The following is a 26,171-nucleotide window of genomic DNA, read 5'->3' on the forward strand; positions in this document are numbered from 1 at the left end:
ACCCATTCAGCTCAGCCTTGACTAATGCACATCCTTGAGCATTTGCACTGTACTAGAAAACACCATCTTCGTGGGTAATGGAAGTAAGCAAACTATTAAAATCACGGGCTTTTCATAACGAAAATTAACTTATTATTTTCCAGTTAAGATATATTTGTTTCTTTAAAAAAAAAAAAAAAAAATTTTAAAAAAAAAAGTACATTACCACAATGCAGAAACACTTTCTTTGGTATCATTTTACTCCTGCAAGCTTCATAGAAAAAGACATCAAAATTGAAAAAAAAAAAAAATAAAAAAACCCCAAAACCAAAAAAGGCAGGAAAAAAAGGTGGGGGCAAAAGCTGCAGTTTCCAGGCAAGAAGCATACTTACCATTCAGTGGATGCTTCATGCCCAGAATCTCTTTTCTCGGGAAGTTTACAAATGCACCCTGCTTTACTGAAGTGACCTTTACATGCCATAGGAAAAGAGTTACTGCAAAGAATACATGACACCAAATACATCTCCCAAAAGCAAATGCCACCTCGTCATGTAAATGTCAGCAGGCAAATCTTTAGGAAGGAATGCTGATAGGCAAAGTCAAGTCCTGTTGCACCACAACACAAGACATCCTTTGAGAGTTCAAGCCATGTACATTTGTTTTTTAAAGACTCCAACTATTTCTTTTGTCTTGGTTTGGATTCTTCCAGGAGTCTAAATGATTGACAATCCCTAATTAGTGTCTGACGGAAACTTTGAAAATAACAAGCTCCAAAGGAAAGTCAAAGTTTAACAGGTTATATTTAAGGATAAATTAAATAAGCTAAAATGACTGGAGAACCTTTTTCCTGTCTCATATACATCGCAATTTTTTTTCCCAGTCGTCAGCTTAGACTAGGTCTCTGTAAATTATGGAGTATGCCAAGCATGGAGTATATCTCACTTCAGAATAAATGCAATGCTTGTGAAAATCAGGTCTTAAAGTTTTTAATTTCTACAGTGGCTTTTTCTCCCCTACACCCTAGTATTTATAAGGAATTAGGATGTTTCAGCATAATCTCAGCATATTGTCCTGAAAATGGAAAAGAATGGAGAAGGAGTTTTTCTATGACTCCTTGATACTAATATCAAATGCTACCATTCTTTGCACACATATTTTATTCTTTTCTGATGGACACTAATTATTGTACATTCTGTAACAAGTTGAAAGGCACATTTTGTCCCCAGAGTCCTTCTGACCCACATTATCATATCTCTTTATTCAGGAGAGCTACAACAATTTAAATCAGCTGAAAATCTAGTCCCATAAATTGTTCACAGCAGCAAGATGTAAGATACACCACCATTCTTCATCTTTAATTAACTTTCTCTGTCATCACATTAATGTGGAAACATCAGAATAAGGAAACGAAAAGGCACTTGCTTCTTTAAATCCTTCCAACAGATTTCTGTAAGTGCTGTTAAGGTAACCACTATGAATCTCTGAAATTCACAGAAGAAACTATTCCATGTATGGAATGACAAACATTCAAATATGAGCTAACAGAATAAAACACAACCATAGTCTCTGAAAAGCTTCCCCTAGAGAAAGGAAAACGCGACCCAAAGATATAATTTCAAAGGAGCAGGGAAGATTAGCTCTGCCTTTCATGATCTTATTATTGACTTCAGCATAATAAAAGAAAATCTCAAGGCAAAAAATCGACTTTCCTAGCACATACACGCTCCATTCAGTTATTTCTTTGTGCTTTTCTGCTGTCCCTTTTCTCAGCTTGAGAATGATTGACTGTGTTAGTAATTTTTCCTAATTATTGGGAAAAGACAAGAATGACATTCCTGGTATAAGAACAAATGGATTTAAACTGGTCTCCAATAAATTTAGGTTACATTCTGTTAGTTATTTTTAACCACAGAACAGATTCCAGACCAACCTTTTAGTATGTTGGAGAGGGCAACCAGTCTAGTTAATTCTAAGACAGAGTTAGATTGATAAATATAACTGTTTCAGTAGCAGAAGACTGGATGTAGAATGAGATTCCCTCAATAATCAGTAGAAAGAGACACATCAGATCCTACATGGGATGGTGTGAACTGCTCTCCATAGGTGCCCATTTCTCTTACATTATTTCATGTGAAGCAGAGAAGGCTGCCTTCAGCTGGATGTTAAACTTGTGGATAGCTATGATAGCTGAAAATTCAGCTGGAGTAAAGGCAGAGAGGATTGGAGGTGAGTTATTTTGTATAGTTGGTCTGGACTTAAATATCCTTTGGTGAAATTAATGCCATCTTTGGGGCATTGCAAGGGAACTGGGCTGTATCTGCAGATTTCTATTGTATATCTGAGAAAGCATGGAGGGAAAACACTTCATCTTTCTCTGTAAAGTAAGAAGGACACAAGTGAAGAGTGGTAATTTCGTTTATTTCTACACTGCAGTCCAAAGGCCTGATAACAGCTCCTGTAAACATATCCAGTGTAATACTAAAGTAGTTCTCTCCAACACCAGTCTCTCTCATGACTCGAGGTCAATAGTTTTCATTAAAATTTGGAAACCCCTACCAAAAGTGCTAAATAACACAGATCTCAGCTCCTGCACTGATACCCCTGCCAGCTATTTTAATGCTGCCTTCGAAATACATACACTGTCTTCAAGATCACCTCTGAATTGCGCTGCCAACATAGTGTTAGTCTTGTTTTCCAAAACAGTCAGGCATTTCCTATCCATGCCAGGAAACCCAACGGTGCAGCAGGACCTTTGTGGCTCCACACAGTAGCTAGCCCAAGACTGAAATGTTTGATGGAGACCAATGCTTAAAATTGCCCCCACTCCCATATACTTCCCACATCTTGCCACTCCTGCGTACAGAATTCATCCACAAGGCACTTTGATCGTAGGGTACAAGTCTCATTGAAAGTCAAAAGGATTTTCATTCTTAAGTGACTAAGTAGCTTTTGAAAATATAGTGTGTGATCCTTAGGGGCTTGGATCCCTTTGGAATAAAACTTGACAATTAAACTGCTCTCATCATAACTGCAAAAAGATGAGTAACAGACGAATGTGGATTTGTCAAGCAGAAATCATGTTAGCAAAGTCTCATTTTTCTTGTGCACTTTGTTAATAGGAAATGAAAAAAACTCGATGAGATATACTATGGCATCGGTAGGACTTCTAACACTATTTCTCATGACAGTTTCATGAGAAATTAAGGAAAGTCATGGTGAAATTATTGCAGACTGGGCATAATACCACTCTACAGCATTCTCAAGGAGTAGTTATCATGAGTGTAATGTCAAAATGCAGCTATACCTCAAATAGATTCTATAGGGTTCTAGTCTGCATTTGATGCTTTTTCCATGACCTGAGTGATCAAGAAGAGAGCATGTTCATTACATCAGCAAACATAAAGTAGGGAGGGACTGCAAGAACACTGGAGTACAGGACTTATATTCATAAATACCACAAAACAGAAAAAAAAATCATCTGAAAGGAAGGAAAAATGCAATAAGAACAAGTGTAATACAGTTCCCTTTTATCAGTAATAACTGACTTTACATGGACAGGATGGGAAATTGCAGGTGAGAAAGTAACTTTTCAGGAACCAGGGTTGAAATTGATGAGCAAGAGTCAGTGATGGCTTGTGTTTGCTAAAAAGGTGGTTATGATAAGGAGATGTATGGTCCTAAGATAGGAGACGCTGTTGGTTGGGTTATGTGTATGTGCACTACGAGGGTGTTGAGACACTGGCACAGGTTGCCCAGACAAGCTGGGGATGCCACCTCCCTGGAAGTGTTCAAGGCCAGGTTGGATGGGGCTCTGAGCAGCCTAATCTAGTGGAAGATGTCCCCGCCCACAGCCAGGGGGTTGGAACTAAGTGATCTTTAAAGGTGTCTTCCAATCCAATCCATTCTATGATTCTATGTGTAATCCCAATCCAAGGATATGATGTTAATGTAAATATACTCATGTAAACATAATTATATGCTTAAACACCATTAAACTGAATAATGAGCTGCCTTCAATGGCATCTACCATGACTGAGAGATGCTCATTAAGGAGGAGCTTGTGGTGGTACTCCAGAGATGGGGCCTGCCAAACGGTACTCAGGACCAGACCTGGATGTAGGAAAATAGCCTGAATTATCTTGTAAAACTATTCACCAACACTAAGAACTTGGCAAGAGTGTGATGTCCAGGAAAAAGGAAAAGTCACACAGTGGAGTCCAAAAGACATGAATTTAAACAGTCAGCGCTCAGAAAAATTCAGTGAAAAGAGATGGCAGGAATTGTGGTTATTTAGCCTAAAGAAGAAGAAAATGGGAAGGCATATATTAGAGAGCCTGAAAATCTCTTGCAAGGAGAAAGTGAGTAGTCTTCTCTATACCCCTGATGGGTAGGACAAGAAGAGATGGGCTTAAATCACAGCTTGGAAGATTCAGAATTTAGGATTTTTCCTACGATGAGAATATTGAGACACAGTCTAGGGGAGGTGTGGGATATCTGTCAATATAGTGTTTTGAAGACAGGTTAGATAAAAGTTTTGTAGGAATCATTTACAGCTCATCAGATAGGAATTATCCTGCTCTAAGACAGGCAAGGTTTGGATGTGTTTTGCAGTTTGCTTTTCTATTACTCTACAGCATGTACTACCATAGTTTTATATTTTCAGATATGGAAGATACAGTATAAGAGCTGCTGTCCTCATTAATTTGCTTAGTCTCTGTTGAATTGTTCATCTTAAAAATATAGAAAAAAATAAAATATGTAATAGTTGAGTTCCACTTGTTTTTAAGCAAATCTTTCTGAATTCATGTTTTGAAATGCATTAATCATGGCAGACAAGCAATTCAGACTGCTTTTTTGTGCTTCCGTGGTACGAACAGAAGCATGAAAGCATCCAGGTTACTGCTATTGTAGACAAATGCAACTTGGATAGATGCATACAGGGAATATCCTGTAAAAGAATTTGTTCATCATGCACTGGCTTCCAAAGCAGAAGTTCCATTTCAGTGCAAATGCCCCTGGAAGAAAAACTTCTGATGCACTTCCATATCAATTACCCATGTACATATATCTGTGTATGTGTGTGTGTTTCACTTTGATAAGATAAATTAAGCTAAGAGAAAACTCTCCTAAGGGCAGAAATGTGCAAGAAGGAAGATACAGGTTTCCACTGGGAATTTAAATATATTGAGTAGCTTAAAAACCTGATAATGCCAAAACACTGTACCTCCTTGAGAGGTAGCGTGCTATGCTGGTAGCGACAGGCCTTCATGTGGGTTTGGGTCTTGGGGGTGACATACTGCAGTACCCAGCAGAAGTCACGCTTATCCCCATCAAATTTCTACCCTCAAAGATGCGTTTGTTTGTTCTTGGCCATTAGACTCTGACAGAAAGACCCCACCTCATCACATCGGTCATGTTAACCCCCAGAGCAGGACCATAGCAGATTCTTCCTGAGTTTGGGAGGGGATGGACAGCATTGCCCGTCACTGAAAAGGCATGTTCAAGTAAATTCACCCCAGGGAGTCACTGAGGCAGCACACAAGGTTTTTCTGCCCACAGAAAAGAAAGAAGACCAGAAAGCCGACCCATTTTCTTGATCAGCCTTGCAAAGAAAGCCTATTTATGAGGCAGGTCTGTGGCAACATCGTGGTGTCAAAGCTCAAGCTGCAAGCCAGGTGGTACCAGCTCTAAATAGGCTTCATTGGCAGATAAACGGAGGAAGGTATCAACCTTTCTTCTCTGATTTTTGGTGTGTGTGATGGGATCTGAAGCTAGGAAGGACACACTGACTTTAGAACTTTTCTCCTTAAAAGGAGACAACTACAGAGGTGACGCAGCCACTATGCACAGCCATCTCTCTCCTCCCCATCCTCCCTCCCACACTTACTACAGGAACCAGGCTGGAGTCAACCGACTCTTAGGGCTTCTGAGAACACATCGACTGCAGATTTGAATTCCCATGGTGAGGACTGTGGATGGTGTCGAGGTCTTCAGACACCGTGGTTCTTCCTGTTCAGATTGTATTTGCCCATCCCGCCGAATGCCTTCCTTCTCCACATGTAACTTCTGTATTATCACTGCTTAATCTTTCCTGTCAAGCATTTTTGGATGGGAGGTTATGCCAAGGAAAGTGCATACATGATTTTCCACAGGTTTCAAACTTATTTGGCATGTGTAAGTCCATTAAAGCTGATGTTTCTTGTTTCTTATCAGAGGTACTTGTAGCAGAATTAGTTTCAGTCAGGGAATATGGGAGAAAAATAAAACTTGGACCACTTTGCTGTGTCAGAAATGTCTTATCTATACAGTTTAAATCACAGCTGAAAATAACTGAGATCAAGCAGACTGCAGTGGACAGACATTTTGACAGGCTTGCATCAGCCTGGGTGGCTTTAACCATCCATAAAATGCCAGAACATATATGCTAACAGTAGACAGAAGCAGCTGACAAGAGCAGCCCTGGAGAACCCAGTGACAGTAGGCTGATCACTGGTGGAGGATGAAGAACGCAATAAGCAAAAAGGGACTTAGTTTCTGAAATTAGGGTTCACTTGAGTTCTAAGCTCAGAAATGAATAACTATGACAAGAAAGCCTTGAGAATCCTTAGCTTAACAAATTCTTTTCCTATTTCCATGTGCACATTCAACTAGTTAAAATAGAATTGGGTTTTAATGGTAGTGATATAACTGCTGCTTTCTTTGATAAATTTGGTACTTGCAGCTTTTCCATAGTTTACCAATTCTCTGGCCTCCTTTTCCGCTAAATACATTTGGAATGTAACATCATCACTTCAACATGATTTATGCAACCTGACTTCAAAATCCAATTTTTAATGTCTAAAACTGAGCTGGGCAGTACGGATTCCCTTTAACTAACGGACAGAAACCAGCACATCCAGAGGGCAATTCATTTCCATCTAAACCAGCCACATAATGGACACCAAATGAATCAGTTTCCAAAGGCAACTTTTTCTATTTTCTCCCTATTTTCTGCAAAAAGCACCTTCCTAAGCTTAGACCAACTTAGAGTTATACACCTAACATTTAAACATCCAAAATCGTGGGATATGAATGGCTACTTGTTTTGCCTGAACCCCGCTCTTCTGAACCATCAAGTAGGAAGTCAGTGTGTAACAAAGGAGACAAGAAACACTCTTCAGAGACGGTCCATTTGAATGATGATCTTAATGTTCTGTCTTTACAAGTCACCAACTTCTCCAAGGTACAATTTATGGTGGTTTCCACACCTGTTTAGTTCTCCTGATGTGTTCTGCTTTATTTATAGAGCTGTTTAGCAGAGCCCATATTTCTGAGTTTCATCTTTTATTTTTTCTCATAAATATTATTTCCACCCTAGAGAGCCATGAACCTTTTTCGCTTACTCTAATACATTAGGTAATGTGTTAGTTACCCTGCTAACATCAGGAACATAACTCATCTTTTGGATGTCAGCCTGATTCTGCAGTAAATTTTCAATATTTTAGGGAGAATGGAAGAAGGTTTTAAGGAAAAGCCTAAGGACTTTACGGCTCAAAGTAAATGGAACCTAGATCAAATGGACCTTAGTTAAAATATCACCAAAATCTGCCCTCAGTGTCCTTGAGCTTTGAATAGGGAAAGTTTTGCATTCAGTCCTAAAGTCCTTATTTTCAAGAAAATAAATGGGAACTGAGGACTACAAGCTGGAGCAGTAACCTGTCTTAGCTATGTACAAGCAAACTCCAACCTTTGCATGGTATTTCAAAGATTTTGAAGATTTGCCAGAGATTTTCAAAAATCTCAAATTAGAGTAGGTCAGATTTATCTCCCTTTCTAATAGGTCCTGATTTGACCACATTTCCCACTAATCCAAGGAAGGTTTTTGCATTGCTTTGTTTTATGTTCTCTAGAATAACTATTAGGAAAAGTGTTCAGAATTTAACCAAGTACAAAGCGCAATATTGGATCTGTCTTCCAGTTAAACTGTATGACTGAGCCTTGAAACTTATTTCTAATACAGCACATTAGATAGTGTCCAAATTCTTTGATTTAATTAAACTGGGATTTGCAAGTGTTCAGTTTTACCTTGTGTTCTACGTTGCCATGAATCCCACATTTTGCGGGATCCAGCATAACAGGAAACAATGGGTTGGTTAAACCTGACTCAAATTCAACAAAGCCAAATAAGGTAAGCAAAGAAGCACTACCAAGATTTTTGCAATATGTATATATAAAAGCAGGGTAGGAAATTTGCCGTTATTTAGAGGAGCTAGCAGTGCATGTTGTGCAGAGTGAATTAACCTCTTCCCCAAGAATCTCACAACGTGACTAACTCTGTTGTAGTCAGCTAAAGTCCAGTGAAATTATTCTCACTTGGTAGAACTGATTTTTCTATCCCATTCTCTGCTTGAGAAAACAATGAGCAATCCTTTTATTCTCCAGACTAACCCAAAGTATAAATGTGAGTTGCCTGCTAATTATGGAATTATAGGAGCTCAACAAGTAACGGTATCTTGTAAGCCCACTGACTGAGAAATGTCCACGTGGTAGCAAGAGAATTTAGCCAGTGAATACATGTGGATTTAAAGCAGGTCTTTCACACATCAGACTATTGAAGCAAACGTTAGAAACAACCATCTGGTGAACTCCCACAGTTCTCACCGAAAGCGCCTTAAGATACAGTCTAGAAAGCCCTAAGCCACATCTGCACTGCTGGATGCGTTCACTGCAGAGAGATTTCCCTGCTCCCAGCCCAAATGGTAAAATGGAGCTCATGTCCACCCTGTTTAAGACTAGCCATCTCTAAAGCACAGTGCCGTATCCACCTGACACAACATTTCACCCACGTCTTCTCTGGGCTCTGTAGAGTGCTCTTGTGGCCCTAGGAACGATTTTTTAAAAGCATTTGGATATTTTTCCAATTAAAAGTGTCTTATATAATGTGAAGGTCATGTCACAGCCCTCAAGGAAAATGTTGTTATAGCATGAAACTAAGGAAATGCATTGCATGTCCAGAAGTGAGACAGGGGATATGTGGTCATTGTAATGACCACAGTGATGTCTGCTGTTTCGCAGAAAGAGACCTGATCTATTAGCTTTTCACTGTGACTTTGTGCCAATGAAGTCACTAAGGTGAAATAACCACAGCAAGAAGGTCTCCCACAGTGGGAACAGCTGAAGTCTGCTCCTTTGGGTTTTCATAGCAAACAGGATACAGCAACGTGTCTTTTCAGTGCAAGTGAAAAGACAGTAACCTCATTTAGAAAGCTATTCATTCTAATTTAAAACACACACAAAAAAAGTGTCTCTTGTACACAAACAGAAGTCAGACTTTGGGATCTGGGCAGTGGAACAGTTTTGCAAAAAAAAAGGTGTTTTCTACCAGTTGCTTAAACACCCCTTCTCTTTGGCCAAGACACAGAACGTTAAAAAATAAAAGGTAGAAACACCATTGCTTGTCAGTGTTTCACACAGCATGTTTTATTTTTGGCTTGCTGCTAGGCTACAAAGTGTTGCCTGACTTACATGGTTCAATGGCTTCAAATAAACAACCAGCAGTTCATCCCTAACAGGGACTGGATGTTGAGTAATGTTTGCAAATAGTGAACGCTAAAGGGCACAAACATGGTTGAACTTTAGAATTCAGCTTGATGTTTGTCATTTATTTTGTATTTGTTTTGGAGGAGGGATTCAACCAAATACTAATGATGATTGATGATATATTAAAGTTTAAGAATGACAACCTTAACTCACGGATGTATGTACCAGAGACCATATATGAAACATCATTGTATGCAAACATCTGAAATTCCCCCTTTCAAGGCAATTCTTTGTGTTTTCTGTAGGTCTTTACTGATGTCATAGGTACGGCTTAAAACTGACTCCCTGGAGGTTAGGGAATGGAAATCTTTGGAAAGTGCATGACAGCTGATTGAATAGCTGGATGTGTTTTCATTCAGTGGTCGTATGGTTATCATTGGCTGAAACCAGCAGCCAAAAATTTTCCCTTTTGAAAGAGTCATAATAACAGCAACTTCCACACCCACTTTTACTCAGAGAATAGATAGAGGCTAAACAACGGAGCTAAAGATGGGGCTGATACCAACACTTCACTTACTCAAGAGGCACTACAGCTCTAAATCAGACGTATTGGACATTCATCAAACCGCTTGTGCCCACAGGCATGTGTATCGTGCCTTTTTAAATACTAATTGGTAATGAAAAGGCTCGTAACTTGGCCATGATCCAGCGATGGTGCTGGTCAGAAGACTTTTGAGGGTTTCATAACTGAGCAAACCCTCCACACGGCTCGTCTTATGGGCAGCGACAGCTCTCCAGTGCCTGCCTTTCCATGCCACTCTGGTCTTGGACCATGTCCGGTCCCACCACCCGGTCCCACCACGGTGTGGGATGCCGAGGGTCGCGTTAGCCAGTAGGTGTCACTGGTGGAGCACTGGGCTATGACACGCACAGCGGATTGTCCAAAAGACGAGCTGCCGGCAAATAAATGGCTAATTACCTTCTGATTGCCCAAGGAGCAACTGCAAACACGCAGCCAAAAAGACCCTGAGCTTCAGGATTTTTCTTTCTTTCATTATTACTTTTATTTATCGCTTTGTCAGCAACACGTTGCACCTGGGAGAGAGAATTTCCAGACTAGGATCTGTCTGGAAAACGATGCAGCAATTTTATTCTCTAACACACTTTTGTTGGCTATTTGGGGGACGAAAGAAATTGTAGGAGAGCAGCCTTCTCTGTTCATTTTGCATTCTGCTCTTCTTAACTGTGAAAGCACAGAGTTTACACCGTGCAAAAGGCGGGGGTTTAATGAAATGTGTTACAGGAAAGCGATGCCCAGTGCAGGTTCCCCTCTTCACTCCCACGTGAATGCCAAGAGACCAGTCTCCTCAACAGAAACCTGTTGAAAGATTTATCCACATGGCAGTCCAAGGTATGAGAAGACATCAGGAATGGCACAACTCAGCAACGGGGAGCTCAGCACGGGAGTCCTTGTGACCTTTAGTTAAAGCTTTCACTGAGGTGTTATCGAAATAAAGTAGGATGAGACTTTACCCTCGATCGATCAGTCTGAATCCAAAGAGGCACAACTGCTTCCAGACCAGGGACTCCAGACTCAGAGGTTCACTATAACTATAATATTATAATATTAATATTATACTATAATTATAATATATTGTAATTTTGGTCCTGAAGTGCTGTGCAAGCCCAGAACCCAAAGGTTTGTTTCTAGTTCACAACTTATTAAAAAAAAATAAATATAACAATTAATAACAAATAAAAGAGTACCAAAAAAACCCAACAACAACAGCATGAGATTGATCTGCCTAAAAATAAATGTGGATTGTCTCCCAGGCTGCCTTTCAGGTAGAGGAAATCTAATCAGGATATTCAGAGGAGTGCAGGACATTACAGGTCCTAAAATAAGTGTCTAAAGGAGACTGGGTTAATTGTGCCATAGAGGGCTGGGTTTTTATTGACTGTATTTTTTGAGCCTGCCAGCTCAGGCACAGAAGGTGTCTAAACCCAGAGGTCTCCCACCAAGAGAAGCACAAACAAAAGGCTGGCCCTGAAAATGAAGTGTGTGGGGGAAAAAAAGTAATTTCCATCATAAATGAGCCCCAAAGTGCCTACACGCAGATTGGGATACAAGCTGTTGATGCCTGTGGATAAAGTGAGCATGATCTGTTCCCAAGCACAGTGCTAATTCTAGCATTTTAATCCAAAATCGAGATCCTGACAAACCCTTCCAGGAAACAATTTAATTTCATTGATAACTTTTTAATATTCAGATTAGGCATTTCTTTTCACTGTGGCATCAGAGATCTACATCAGTAGCTTAACTTCAGTTTTAATTTGCATTAACTTTGGTTTAACTTCAGAGGGTGGAGGGGGGTAGGTTTGGAGAGGAAAATAAAAATTTCCTGTTTGGGCCTGAGCACCTCATGCCACGCACTGTCTCCCAGAGGTTTTGAGAAGCTGTTTCACACACGAAGCACCCTCACTTTAAGGACTGCCGTCTGTCTTATTTCTACTTGTTCTGGATTCACCTTCTGAGCTGGCAATCATGCTGTTTCTGATTCTTTTCCTCTAATAAGACATTAACATCTAAGTCATTTGTTTCCATCAAGACTTTGCAAATTTTGGCTATATAACTAATAGAAGCCCTCTGATTCATCAATGCTGTTCCATAGATCAGAATAATTGCTTGGAGGTGGAAAGAAGTAGAAATACACTGACTCACCAAGAGAGAGGTTTTACTGAAGTCTGAGCCAGGATTTTTCCCTCATTTATACAAATAAAGTACCTTTTAAAGTGCCTTGCACGCAGCAGGACATAGGAACAATTTTGAAATGGATCTGATGTCCACATCCTTAGGAACACTCCTAAAAAGAACACTGCTTCGGAAATAACAACCCAGGCTCACTTTTTCAATCTCTGGCAGGATAATCTGTTCCAAAAAACTCCTCCATAATATATTCCCACGATGCAGGCTACAAGTGTAACAGCCGTGTGCCTTACAAGCCTGTAACATGAGCGAGAAAGCCTGGCCCTTTGGCTTCAAAAATGCTGAAAGTAAAACAATGGCAAGACCTGCTCCATGTCATTAATCACAATAAATGGAGAAATTTAATTACATTTTACTAGCTGGTCTGAAAACCTCCCAGGAGAGATAAGTTGTTCCTGCACTTGTGTTAAAGACTGTAACGTGATGCAGGGCAAGCACCTGGTTATCAAATCACAGGGTTTTTAAGCTGGGGGTGCTTTGCCACTACTCCTGCTTTAGATCATGTACAACAAGGCTGGTTCACAAACCACCCACTGGAGACAGCAAAATTAAGCTCTCACTTAAAGAGACAAGCGAACAGCATAAAGATAGTTTGCTCCTGACGGATCCTAACTGCTTTGGGGTTGGTAAGGTGTTAGGGTGGATAAAGGTGTTCTGCGTGGTTTTGAGCAACCCCAAACTTTGAATGCAGTGAGAGGAGAAGAAGGAAGTTTAGATTCTGCAGCTGAGTCTGCACGCAAGCTCTGCAGCTTGCAAATCCGCCGCATAATGCTTCAAATTAGGGCTTTGGATGCCACGACTCCATAATTTTTAGCATTTGAATCAGGCTCTGCAGTTTCCTATTCAGACAAATCACATAAATAAAATATACAGTGGAATCATTTGCTTTCTTATTATAGCTACAAACAGACTAATAGGCAAATAAATGAATGCAATCAAACTGAATGTTCTCTCCGTTGTTTCATGGGAGGTAAAAATCATCTGCAAATAAAATCAGATATGTTTTGTGAGTTTGAGATACACAAGTATTTTGAAAGGATAAACAAGGTAACGAAGTCTGGCTACTACGAAACATTTTAATTCAGAAGAGGAAAAAAGAACACTCTATGTGAGAGCTCAGTAAAATAGACAGTCGCGCAGGGAGAAGTGTGTTGAGAATTTCAGTGAGTTGAGTGATGCAAGATCATGGTCATTTGGGGAATGATTTCTTCTGTATGCCTCAGTTTGCCGTCTCAAAAGTGGGCAACAGTCTACAAATGGCACAGATCTTCCAGGCAAAGAGGCTTCAGAGATTCTTGCCACACATTGCCAGCTTTTCCAGCAAGCCGCACGGAGTGCTGTAATATTCTGCTCAGTGTGCGAGCGTGGCTGTGTGCTATGCAGTAACACAATGCAGTCAGTGAGGTTTTATAAACAAAGAACAATCCAAACAACAGAAAGGCAGAAATAAAAGTGGTGGTAAGAAAAACACCTCAAAACTGTACAGATTGCTTAGACAGAATGAAGAACTGCTTCATAAGAAACAGTTAGGCATCACACCTCCTCACCTTTCAAACATTGCGCTGGGTATTCACCACCAGCAGTCTGAGCCCACGTTTTCCTACACAGGGTCTGGACAGAATTAGGTTCTTGCAAAGGAATTCTAAAAGAGGAAATAAATCTATTTAACCGTTCACCTCAAATGGATTCACTGGTAGAGGAGAGCCCTACAGGCTGGGATCTCTTCTGCTCTTTCTGTTGCTCACTGCAGACCTTTGGTCTTTCATTATAGGGCTTGGGGCTGTAACGGTGTTAGGAGCTTCTTGTAACCTTGAGGGGATAGAGAAGGGAGGGAGGTGTGTGGAGTGGATCGAACAAGACCTGATTCATTTCATGCAGTTGCACTGTGGGTCCAATAACACCAAATGAACCATCAGGACATGGTTCAGGTCATTCTGTTGTTCTGGAGGTAAAGGACATGCCTGGAGGTACCTCTGTGCAAGGAGAGTCTCAAGACTCTTTTCCACCCAAACAACTGCCTTCTTTGCTTGTCTGTGCCCCTTGGGCAGGGAAGCCAGTCTTGCAGGAGATGAGAAGGACCAAAGCTTTAGTGTTTGCATTCATAAATAGCCTCTCTTTGTCATCTTTCACATGGAAACAATATAGAGCCTTACAACTATTAGTCTTTAACTTAGCAGGTAAGCTAATACCTACACAAGGGAACAGGTCGGGGAGCATAAAAGAGAAGACGAGCAGCAGATCTTTCATCTCTGCCTTTCATTTAGCAATTGCCCAGCTAATAAATAAAACTGCCTGAGTCAGGATGCTTCAGTGATACCACATTTCAGTCTGAGCCTTAAAAGGCCAGATATCTGCAACAGGCACGAGCAGAAAGACCGAAGGATGTCTAGCTTTGGGATATTTAGGCACTAACAGTGTTAGCTGCCAGCTCAGCAGAAGTCTCAGGAATGCCAATAATCCCTGAAAAGTGAGCTTGGAACCTGAGGAAACACAGTTAAGGGGCTAACACCTTTTCCTATTAAGGATATGATGTGCAGTAAAGAAAGCTGGAAACTCATGGGCACTGGTTATTTTGGAGCAGTCCCTGCAAGCATACATTTAGTTCCTAGTAAAAGACAGTGCAAAGCAACTTGCTTCACTTTGAGAAGAAATAAATTACGCACTGCATAGCCAAATGAATTGAAGCTTCCTCTGAGCGAAAATTAAGTTAAACACATCAGTCAGTCTGGACCTAAGAGAATTCATAGATGAAGAAAGTGTATCTATCTTGCTGAGCTCAAAACCTCACACACACACGAGCTCTAAGCCCCTGTGTATGAGACTAACTCTGAGTCTCCCTGCTAATATGATTCCTTGAAGTTAAAGACACCAATAAATGTCTTAGAGACCAACTCAACCAGCTCAGCTCAGAGACCTGGAGGCAAACTCCGTTCTCAGAGTTGTGAGTCGCAGCGGGGATGGGAGAGCACAGCAAAGTGGTCACTACCTCCAGGGACCTGCATGGACCCTCATTCACAGGCATCTACATCCCTTGAAAATCATCAGTTGAAGCATGGAAGTCTATAGTGCTGTGTTAAAAGAAAACTAAATTTGGTGACTGTTTTCTTTAGAAAGGCTTTTATGCACTAAGTGTGGAATAGAAAACCAAGAAGTGCTTTCTAATCTGCTGTCTCAAGTGGAGCAAAGTCCTCGCATGCATCCGAGGTCTCCACTGCACAGCTGCTAATCTGAAGTGAACGGAGAGAGGCCAACAGAGTTATTCCAGGTTCTGGGGCGTAAAGGAGAAGAATGCGGCCCAGAAACTCATTGCAGAATTCGAGCTGCAGGGCTGCCTACGTCATGCTCGGTGGCAGGCTGTTTGCATTATGTTGCACTGCCTACAACAGTGAAGCTGCCAATGTGAGCGCTTAGTGACTGCACTGAATGTGGTCGTGATTAATTAAACCCAATAGATTTATATGGCTCGGAGCTGGAACAGGGCATTTGCATGGCATAAGGGCAAGAAGATTTAATGGCAAGGGCACCAGCGGTGTCCTTTCACCCCGCGCACGTATCATATGCGTAATCACATCAAGGGGAACAAGCTCAGTCAAAGCAAATGCTGTCAAAGTTAGCCAACATTAAGCAAAATCATCTACAAATAGAACCATCACAGGCCTTCAGGTCTGAACCATGCATCTGCGTGGCTGGAATAAAAAAAGGCCTCAAATCTTGTTAGCATTAAGCTGATTTTCATCCAAAGCATAATGGATGGCTCTTCCAGGGAGACATATCATGAGTGAATGTTCCCATCTCCTCCTCCTTCAGTGAAAACCTATGCGAATGTAAAGGAAAATCAAATCAGTTGTGCTAAAAGGGTTTGGTTGGTTTTATCTTCTTTTTTATTCATTCTTAACCAGATTCTTCTTTCTCAACTCAGCATTTCAATTCTTCATGGAGGAGTACAAGGTCATACCACTTGACAGACAGTATCAAATATCTACTTCACTGAGAAATCAACCTTAGCCAGATGCTAAGCAAAGATGTTAAGAAATGTCACTCGGTGGCTGCAATTTATTCCAACGCGAGACTTCCTCCTCACGTCTGAGCACTGTGAACTCTTGTAAACTCTAAAGCAGGAGACTTGCGTCATTAACAAAATTTTTCTTTCATTCTTGACGCCATATAACTGTTCAATCTTTTCAGGTAACTTGTTAAATACTTCACCCTGAAAACTCCCTGCCGCCATGACTACACCTATATGAGGATGCTGAATGCGCTCGAGAATGTTCCAAGGTTCTGAGTCCAGCTGCTGCAGAATCCCTCATGTGTAATACTGAACTCTCTCAGCCACCAAAATAAAGGGACTGCCTATGAAATGCCTATTGAAATAGTCCCTGACCAGTCCTCAGCTATGCTAGAGAGAGCTAGCTGGACTAAAGTTATACAGTACAGAAGACTGTATTCCACTGCCACCAACCAAAGGTTTTAAGGTGCTATTTAACCTACCAATGGGATGTAGCTAACGAGGTCAATAGTCTGATAATGTGCTGAATGAAACAAAGAATGCCCTTTCTTTAATTTTGTTCTATTCCCTTCTGTACCTGGCTTTATGAGAAAGAAAACACTATTAGTTGCATTCTCTACCCTGTGCTTTGTTTTTAGTGCTTAACCATTATTCTCTTTGTGAAGCTACAAAGAAGCAGCTCCAATTTCCAACTAACTAAATCACAGCACGCTGAGTTCACGATCTGCTGGGAACTTGATGCTCCCAGGCATTTGTGATCTAGGTGCCCATGTGTGGATCTAGATGCCTAATGGCAATTCTAAGCTTTGTGGCACGGTGACATTCCTGATGCCAGCTGGAAAGAAAGTTGCAGAGGTGGGAACAAGCATTCAGATCATTCAACTCCAAAGCTATTAGCTCTATATTTCTGCAAACTGGAGTTAGATATTGCATTCTTGATTTCAGCTGAAGAGGCACTGCGTATATATGTGCAACCATGACCTCAGATTTGATTCCTATAACTCCAAAATAATTTTTCTTCTTTCATTTTTCTCGTGGCATCCTGACCAAAATCACCAGGGAAATAAAAGTCAACGGCAAATCTCAGCTCTGCTAAATAGCTTCAGCTCTATGAGCTGAAGCCTCAGCCATAAATGAAATCCAACAGGAAGCAAATTCTTCACAAATGCTCAGGGAAGACTCCAACCAGCCTTTTATAACTTCATTTTGTATTCACTGGACTTTATCCAGAGAAAGAGAAAAGGAAATTCTGAAAATACAGCACAGACCACAGCACCTAGAAAGTGGAAAAGAAGATGAAAATATGATATACTGAGGACAACTGGAAATGTTTTCGTCTATATCCACATATATTCAACTAGAAAATCAGGTCACATTCAGACTGGCAGGGCCCTGTGAGCATTGCATTCCTCAAAATTACAAGGGGGAAACAGTTGGGATTTTTTTATCACACAGAAAGCAGGCTAAGGCTTAAGGGACACATTCTGCAGGGCATTGATTACTGGCTCGAAGGATGCTAGGATGCTTAGCGCTGCCTTTGGGTCAATGGGACTAGTTCCAGTATCGCTGCCTGACCTTGCAAATAGACACAAACAAGCGCAGTGATGTTGGTCCTGTGTGTCCTCCTTGCACACTACATACTTTCTGATGTCAGGATGCCTTCCACAGATCAGGCAGAGGAAGCCTCCTTTCCTTAGCTTTAGAAAGAACACTTTCATAAAGACTGATCTATAACCCATCAAACTTAGTTCCTTTGCATATCTTTGAGTTTTAGCTGGATGGTTTCATACTGCAAGTGCGTGTTACATTCCTTTTTCGATTCATTGTCTCACTTGTATGCTTAGGGCTAGACAAAGATAGCTTTAGCCTTCAGTTCCAATATGCCGTGTGTACCACAGTATGAAAGGCATGAACATGATTTATGATGTACCCACAATGTTCATATTACAACGCAAATGCTGAGGTGATATTGTGAAACACTTCATTTGAAAAGTTCACAATCCTACGAAACAAAATTAAGCACCATGACCTATAGGATACGTCAGCAAGTCAAAATAAGGAAATCCTGTGGTTTGAATGGGGTTCTATATTACAGCACACTTGAATTAATGTACTCTGCATGGAAAAGTCTAAGCTAAAATATGCAGTCTGTTCCATCGTGTCCCTCTTCCTTAGAAAAATGAGCACAATAGAAGCAGAAAGATGTGACAGATAAGTGGTGTGTCCTTACAAAAGGAGAGAAACAACTCCCACACATTTAAATGCTTGGGATATAAGACGGGTTCCAATGCACCCCTCTCAATCTCTTCGAGTAAAGGACAGCCACTACTCCAAACTGTGGTACAACACATATTTAGATTGCTCCTTCAGATCCTCTGTTCTTCCAACAACAATGAACTTTATCCGTTTTTCTACTTTTTGTCTGTTATTCAGTCAGGGTCAAATTGATCTTTAGCATCTGAATAAAGTTCGGGGACAGCACATTGATAAAAGTAGTGAAGATTCAGAGGAAAGTGTAAACTACTTTCAGGATGGAGCTTGATCAGCTTATGAAAGGGCTGGGGTTGTGTGTGATAACAGGAGAATGGAATAATTATTTAAACAGGTCTCCACCATTTCCTTCTCTTCTCTCTAATCTCACTCTGCTCAGAAACGTATTTGTTCTTCCTGCAGAATGATTAGCGAGTGTATGGGTGGTTGGATGGACCCCAGTGGCACTCAGTCAAGGCTAGACCACCACTAGCCTTGTTCGCATCAATTTGACCAGCTCCTTCTACATTTCCACTTCTCTCCTGTAACATACCTGGGGACGTTGTACATTTGCTGGAATATTTCATTCTCGGAAAGCTTGACCTTCCCTGTATTTCAGTGTATAGAAGTCTGAGCCCATTACTCATACACAGAAGACTTGACGTTATGCCAGGACTTTCTATGGACTCAAATTTTACCCCACATACCACCTCTTCCACTACACACTACACACACGCACACACACACACACACTAGGTCAGCAAACATCTGCCTTTATTTTATAGGTTACATCGCTAGAAGTCAAGGCTAACCAGGCAGAAATAAGATGAATAGGATAGGATAGGATAGGATAGAATAGAATAGAATAGAATAGAATAGAATAGAATAGAATAGAATAGAATAGAATAGAATAGAATAGAATAGAATAGAATATTGCAGTTGGAAGAGACCTACAACACCATCTAGTCCAAGTGCCTGACCAGTTCAGGGCTGACCAAAAGTTAAAGCATGTTATTAAAGGCATTGTCCAAATGCCTTTTAAACAGTTACCTTTATGTTATTTGAAAGATGAAAATAAAATTGTCTTCTTTTTTCCTTCTGTTTTTGCTTGTATAATATTTTAATTAATTTTAAACTTAGGATCTTTGTCCTTATGAAGTGAAAATGAAACATCTTTCTGAATCTGACCCAAGGCTGAGTTTGGGGATAGATGAGTTGAAACTGTAGAAATATCGTGAGTTAATCACAACAGATACTTCAGGCTGCTGCTTCCCTATGTCGCTTTAAAAGACAACTTTGCAAGGCTTTCAATAAGTGATGAAATTAACAGAAACAGGCATCTACATGATATTTGGAGATGGTTTCAGAATGCATACTATGCCTGAACACAGCTTCTCCCACCCCACACTAATTACCCTTCAACCCATCAAATACAGAAACAGAATTTTAACTAGCTTGAAAGTCAGCTTTCAACTGGAATAAGGGGGTTTGTGTTGAATGTTAGTGAGCTGGATCTTATGTTTTCATTTGAAGATGTTATTGTAATTCATTGAATCTCAACCATATATTGAAAAGACTTCGCAGGACAACATTTTCTAAAGTGTTTAGCAAAATTAATGGTGAAAAGAACACTTTTTCTGCAGAAACTAATGAGCTGCTTCTTATACCCTATTTAAATTGTTGTCATTGATGTAGCCAGTCGCATATATTCAGTAAAGCTTCCGGAAAAAAAAAGAGTGGAAAAGAATTGCCTGTTAGTGGTAATGCAAAGGAACAGACGTGCTGGTATACTTTAACCTAGCTAGTCTGTCAGGGAGACAAGGAAGTTGTGAGCTTGTGAGCAGCCATGTGCAATGGTTAGCAGCAGAATGGACTCGTGAGCAAGGGGCAAGGCACTGGGGTCCAGGCATGCAAAGGTGAGGAGATAGATCTTAATCAAGGAAAGTAAGATGAAATGGTGGGAAGAGGCCGAGCTGAAATTCAGGAATTACCATATAGACAAGTTTAGGATGGGGCATATGGAATAATGGTTAGTAGGAACCAAGAGCTAGGACTCAACAGGAAGGAGCTAGGAGTCAGATACACTGCTGTTGCCAACTGGTAACAACTGCTCAAACAGCATCCTATACTTGGCACGTGTGATATCTTCAGACACGTTCACTGGCTATTCCTTCCTCGGTTCATCAGGCACTTCAGGCTCAATGTCCCTCAACAGAAAAACTGCTCCCAGATTACTGTCTGCAGAATATGGTTATCCAGATGAAGCTTAATGGAGGTCAACAGAAAAGGAATCTTGGGTGCAAAATCCAGCTACATTGCCTGATTTCCAGGAATCATCTTAGCTGGAGATAAAACCTGCCTGGAAGCCTTCTCTTGTCAAGGCATGAGTCTCTGTTTTGAATGCAAATTGGCTTGCCTTGGAGGGTAGTTTGAAACATAGAATAATCTGGGCTGGAAGGGACCTCTGGCTGTAATTTGGTGCAACCCCCTTGAGTAATGGGTCAAGCACTTTGTGAAAGGAATAGAGTGGCAGTTCCGACCTCCCAGTCCTCTGAGCATGTACTGGTTTTATGGCACAATTACTCTCATTCAAGTTAAATCAGAAGTTGTCAGTATGATTATAACAAATTTAGGTTAATGCCTCTGAACACAAGGGCCTATCTCCACAGTATATTTGCACCTCAGTATTTTCCTTTTTTCTAATTTCTACATTTTCCACTGCTCCTTTTCTGTTCTTTTCTGTCACTGACATGTCATACGATGTTGTGCTCACCAATAAAAGCTTGGGGAAAGGAGCAGGAAAAGGGACATCGGTAGTTATGGCACTTGCCATCTCAAGTAACCATAGCACATGCAGAGGCCCCGATCTCCAGGAAGAGGCTGGAATCTGCGTGTCGATGGGAAATTGTGACAATTTTCCTCTTTTTGCTCCGCTTGTGTTTGCAGCTTTGCTTTCCCTGTTAAACTGTCATTATCTTGATCCACAAGCCTTCTCATCTTCCTTCTGGTTTTCTTCTGATCCCACAGGAGTTCTGCATAGATACCTAAATTTATGTGTCTTAACTGACAAGCTCAAATCCACCCCGAGAAAGGACAGGATTCAGTTGCCTAAACACAGATGTCTAGTGCTTTCTGTGGACACAGCATACCTGAGACTCCTCACCCAGGCTCACAGATATGATGTGAAAGTCACAGAAGACCAGTGCTCATCTGGTTTGGCAGCTGGTGTCTGGCGGTTATCCAATAGCATCCCACATGGCACTAGATGACTGTTTAGGCAACCAAATCCCATCCTAGCCTTTTACAATTGCAATTTTAAAATGGAGTTCAGACCATCTTTGTAGACGTATCAGACACGCTGACAATCTTTACATGGGAAAACAAGATATATAACAGCTGGCCAGTAACAGCACTACAAAATAAAAGCAGAGAGGCTTGTATGACAGGATGGAGGTAACAGGATTTGACATGAAATCTACCCTGCAGTAAGAATAAACAAGACTGTATTTAGTCCTTACCTTTTCTTCCTTCATTTCAAGTTGGGAGCTCTTGAAATAGAGGAAAAAGTAAGAGAAATAAGGCAGTCAGCATTGCTAAACACTTTGGTGAGCATATGGATTTGGTCTTTCTTCAAGAATCAGCAGGTAAAATTTCCTGGACTTTATTATACAGAAGCCTGCAAAAAAATCTCTTGGTCATAAAAATACATATATCTACCAGGCAACAGTGAAGCACCTAACACATATTTAGGACTTTAGCCACGTTACGTGTAACTGTTTATTGTCAGCAATTTTTTGTTTGTTTTGTTTGCTCTAACTGAATTTCCACGCCAGGCTATTAAAAAGGAACACCATTTTATCGCAACTTTTAAGGACTCTAGAAATGTTTGGGGATTATGCATTAAGAGCAGTGACTGGTCTCAGAATGATTGTTTGCTTCCTGCTATGAAAAAAGTCTATACGAGTATCTACTTTTCCAGCTCTTACCATTTTCTGAAACTGTAGGTAAGAAGTATTTAAAAATCATCTTTGTATTCTTCCTCGTGAGTATTGTCTGCATTCCAGATCCAAAAGCTCCTCCAACCCCATTACCATAGTTTTTGTCTGCACCTGATAGTAAAAGCAGGTGTAAACTTGAGAGAGGGGTTTCTCATCTCTGTAAGGGCTGCAGCATTCAAAGCTTCCTGACTCATGTGGCTTCGGCTTTTTGTGAAACACAGCACTGATGCAATTTAGAAGGACTGCAGTTGGAGAGTGAGAGAGTTTTTCAAAAAACCATGACGCACTGTGTGTCGCCAAAGAAACGGTTTCTCCTTTGACAGCCTTCGCCTTGCTACCTATAAAATAGCAATAAGAGCGCTCCTCTTAGCAGCAATAAACCAGCTGAGGCTCTGAGGCTTTTTAAGATGAACTTGTGAAGCAGGAAGTGAAGGAAAACCAACATATTGAACGGAACCTACAACAGAGGTAAAATGGTAAAATGGTCCTGTTTAATCTGGGCACTAACATATACTGCAGGCTATACAGCAGAAAATGACACCATTAAGAAATTAAAACTCATTCCAGCAACATATAAGCAGTCTTTCAGCAGCTTAAAGAGTTAGTATTGAATAAGACAGTAAGACTTCATGTTCAGTAGGTCTTTATTAATGCTGCTGCTACACCAACTTGTTTGCATAAGAACCTGTAAAAATTGTAAAAAAAATATTTATGGGCTTGTGCTTGTAACGATTGTGTTGGTACATACAAAAAGAAGCCATGTTCTAGCCAACCCTGTAGCACAAATAATAAACTTTGGCCATCAGAGGTTCGAGTCAAAGCCCACTACGTTCCTTCCATCCTCTTCAGAAGAAAGTGGACCAAGCTATGGGTCATCTGTTCTGCTGTTCAGCATTGGATTTGGGGCTGACTTTTAGAGACAGTGATCTGAGTGAGTGAGGCAGTATCTTTGCAGAGCCAAAGGGTTTTTCATAGGGACAACAAAGCATTAAATATATATATATATATATGTAAAATAATACTTGCATACGTCCATATATACATGTATATACAGATATAGTTATATTTACACACACATATATGTATTCCAAAGGTAGTGCGGTAAAGTACAGCATCTGTTTAGCTGTCTGTAAATGCTCTCTTCCTTTCCCATCATCTCCCAGATACTCCCACGCTGGTGGGAAAAAATGGGATGAAAGATGCAGGGAGAGCACCAGGCAGTTCTGTATGTTTGCACCTGGAGAGGTGAGAGGCCATTTTACGGACAGATTTTTGAAAATGTGATGATTTGAGGAAATATATTCCAGCAAACGAGTTCACTTTCTCACAGACTCACTCATGTGCAGAGATCCTCACCCAACCGTGGTATATGTCTCTTTAAGATGCAACAAAGCCCATTTTGAGCACATCCACAGCGAAAAACGACTGACTGTGCAAGGAATTTGGAGTTCTTGACTCTTGGACAAATGGGGGGGGGGGGGGGGGGGGGGTGTTGGCAACCTCTGAGAGTTTTTTGGTTGGAGGACTTCGGGTTTTATGTGGGGTTTTTTTAATTTTATTTTTTAATCTTTCTGCTTATGTGTCTTCCCACCTGCAAACTCTAATTTAAAGTATGTCTTGTTCTGTTCCTATAATACTGGGCTGGATTTTGTTGCTTTTTGTTATGCAGGGGAAAAAGGGTCCAGCTAAAAAGGTGAACAGTTGAATGTAACGTTAACTGAGTCAATAATGAGAAGACTTTGAGTTTTATCAAAATAAGGGGTCAATTACTTTAGGTTTGCAGTTTGGTTCTCAGCCTCACCTGTGACCTCAGTGATAATTAACGTCACAGTTGCGCTATGCAAGGAGACAAATGTGCTGTTATTAGCAATTAATATCACAGCTGACCTGAGCTCTAAAGGTTTACATGTGGCCTGAAGGGACATTTAAATGCTGTGTGTTAGCAGCTGGAAGTTTTATATATGTCATTGTGTAAAGTCAGAACATTGTAAAGACCCTTAAGGCACTCAGAAACAGGACAATAATATTTGAATCCGTGCCTCAGCATCTCATGTAAAATATGAAGTAAAGTCTCCACATCTTGGAAGGAAGATAATAGACAGGCATTGCAATGACCAGCTGCTCACTGTTCTATTAAAAAACAAAAACAAAAACAAACCCAAAAACAACAAAACATGTAAAAGAAGTAAAATTGTACCACATACTTCCCTCATGGCCTTCCTTCTTTCATAGCTTCTATTGGCATAAAGAGATACCGAGCCTTTCTACACAAACCAATTGCACTTAAAATGGGAATCTAAACAGGTGCCAATTCTGACATCCAACATAACTCTCTCAGGAGTACATCTAAACCCAAAGACACTCAAACTCTCACAGTACCATCCCTCTTCCCTTGAAAACTTTCTAGACACCTGCAGTGCATCCCATGCCTTCAAATGGGCTGGTTGAATTAATTAAGAGACAAACACGCACGTTTGTACATCACTGGAATCCTAGCACTGGCTGGAGCAGCAGGTTGAGTCCAGTCTGCTAGGCTAGTTCAGAGCCAAACTACCCTATGTAGACCCCTCACTGGTACCTGGTAACAAGCAGAGGTACTTACTTTCCTTTTGACCACAGTAGGGGTGTTAGACCTGGTTTTGATGTAAAACCCTGCGGTTCAGAACACAGTCTAAGACAGTGTAAGCCTGTAGCAGCCACCTGACAAGAGACTGCTCCAAAAACCAAAGCACAGATGAGGAAAGAGAGGGAGAAAACATGTGGCTGAAGATGCTCTCTTTCCATAACAGTGGTGCCACATTCATGAGGCTAGAGGAGAGAAGTCCAGACATCAACAGGCCAATAGCAGTCCAGCAGTCCCTAAACCTGCATCACAAAATATCAGGATCTAAATATAAAGGCATTAACCTGCAGACCCCGTACCTTTCTATTAGACACATCTTTTAATTTCTCTGTGCAAAACCTGTACAGTTATATTATCTCTGCCATTATGGAGATAAACAAATTCACTGCTAGCCCTCCAAGAGCACCATGGAAGGTGGGTGGCCTCATACTCCAGGTCCCCTGCTCTCTCCAGTTGTGGCCTGTTATCTTCTTGTCCATCTTCTTACATCTCACTTTCCCACCACAAGACCTGCTGGACACTGGGCTGCTAAACAGCTCTTCCATCACCTTGTCTGCGGTCTACTGGTGTCTCCTGGAGCACCACCTGCCAGACAAGAGACTGCAGATGTGTGGCAAGGCTTCTCTCAGGAGGCAGGTGGTCCTGCTGGTGGTAATTAAGCTGCAGTAATGCCCCATGTGCTGACTCCGGCCTGAGGAGCAACACGTAACCCAAGAGTTCAGTATGAAAAAGGCCTCCAGGCCTCTATTGGTTTAATAAACCAACACTTGTTTAAGTGGTGGTGCTTGTATCACAGATATTCCTCCTGGAAGTACATCCATAACCTCAGGATTCAGAAAATGAGAGAGCAACCTGAACAGTTATAATCTCCACCGCCCCCCCCAAAAAAAGATGCATCCTTCACAGCTTGAGGATGGTGGAGAGGTGCGATGGAGGCTGAGCCATCTGGGCATATCCATAGAGCACACGTGCCAGGAAGGTGGGCATGTCTGTTTTCACCAACTACCCGTCTGTCAGGGATGTTAGATC

This window comes from Leptosomus discolor, chromosome 6, assembly GCF_034619465.1.
Source record: "Leptosomus discolor isolate bLepDis1 chromosome 6, bLepDis1.hap2, whole genome shotgun sequence".
Lineage (NCBI taxonomy): Eukaryota > Metazoa > Chordata > Aves > Leptosomiformes > Leptosomidae > Leptosomus > Leptosomus discolor.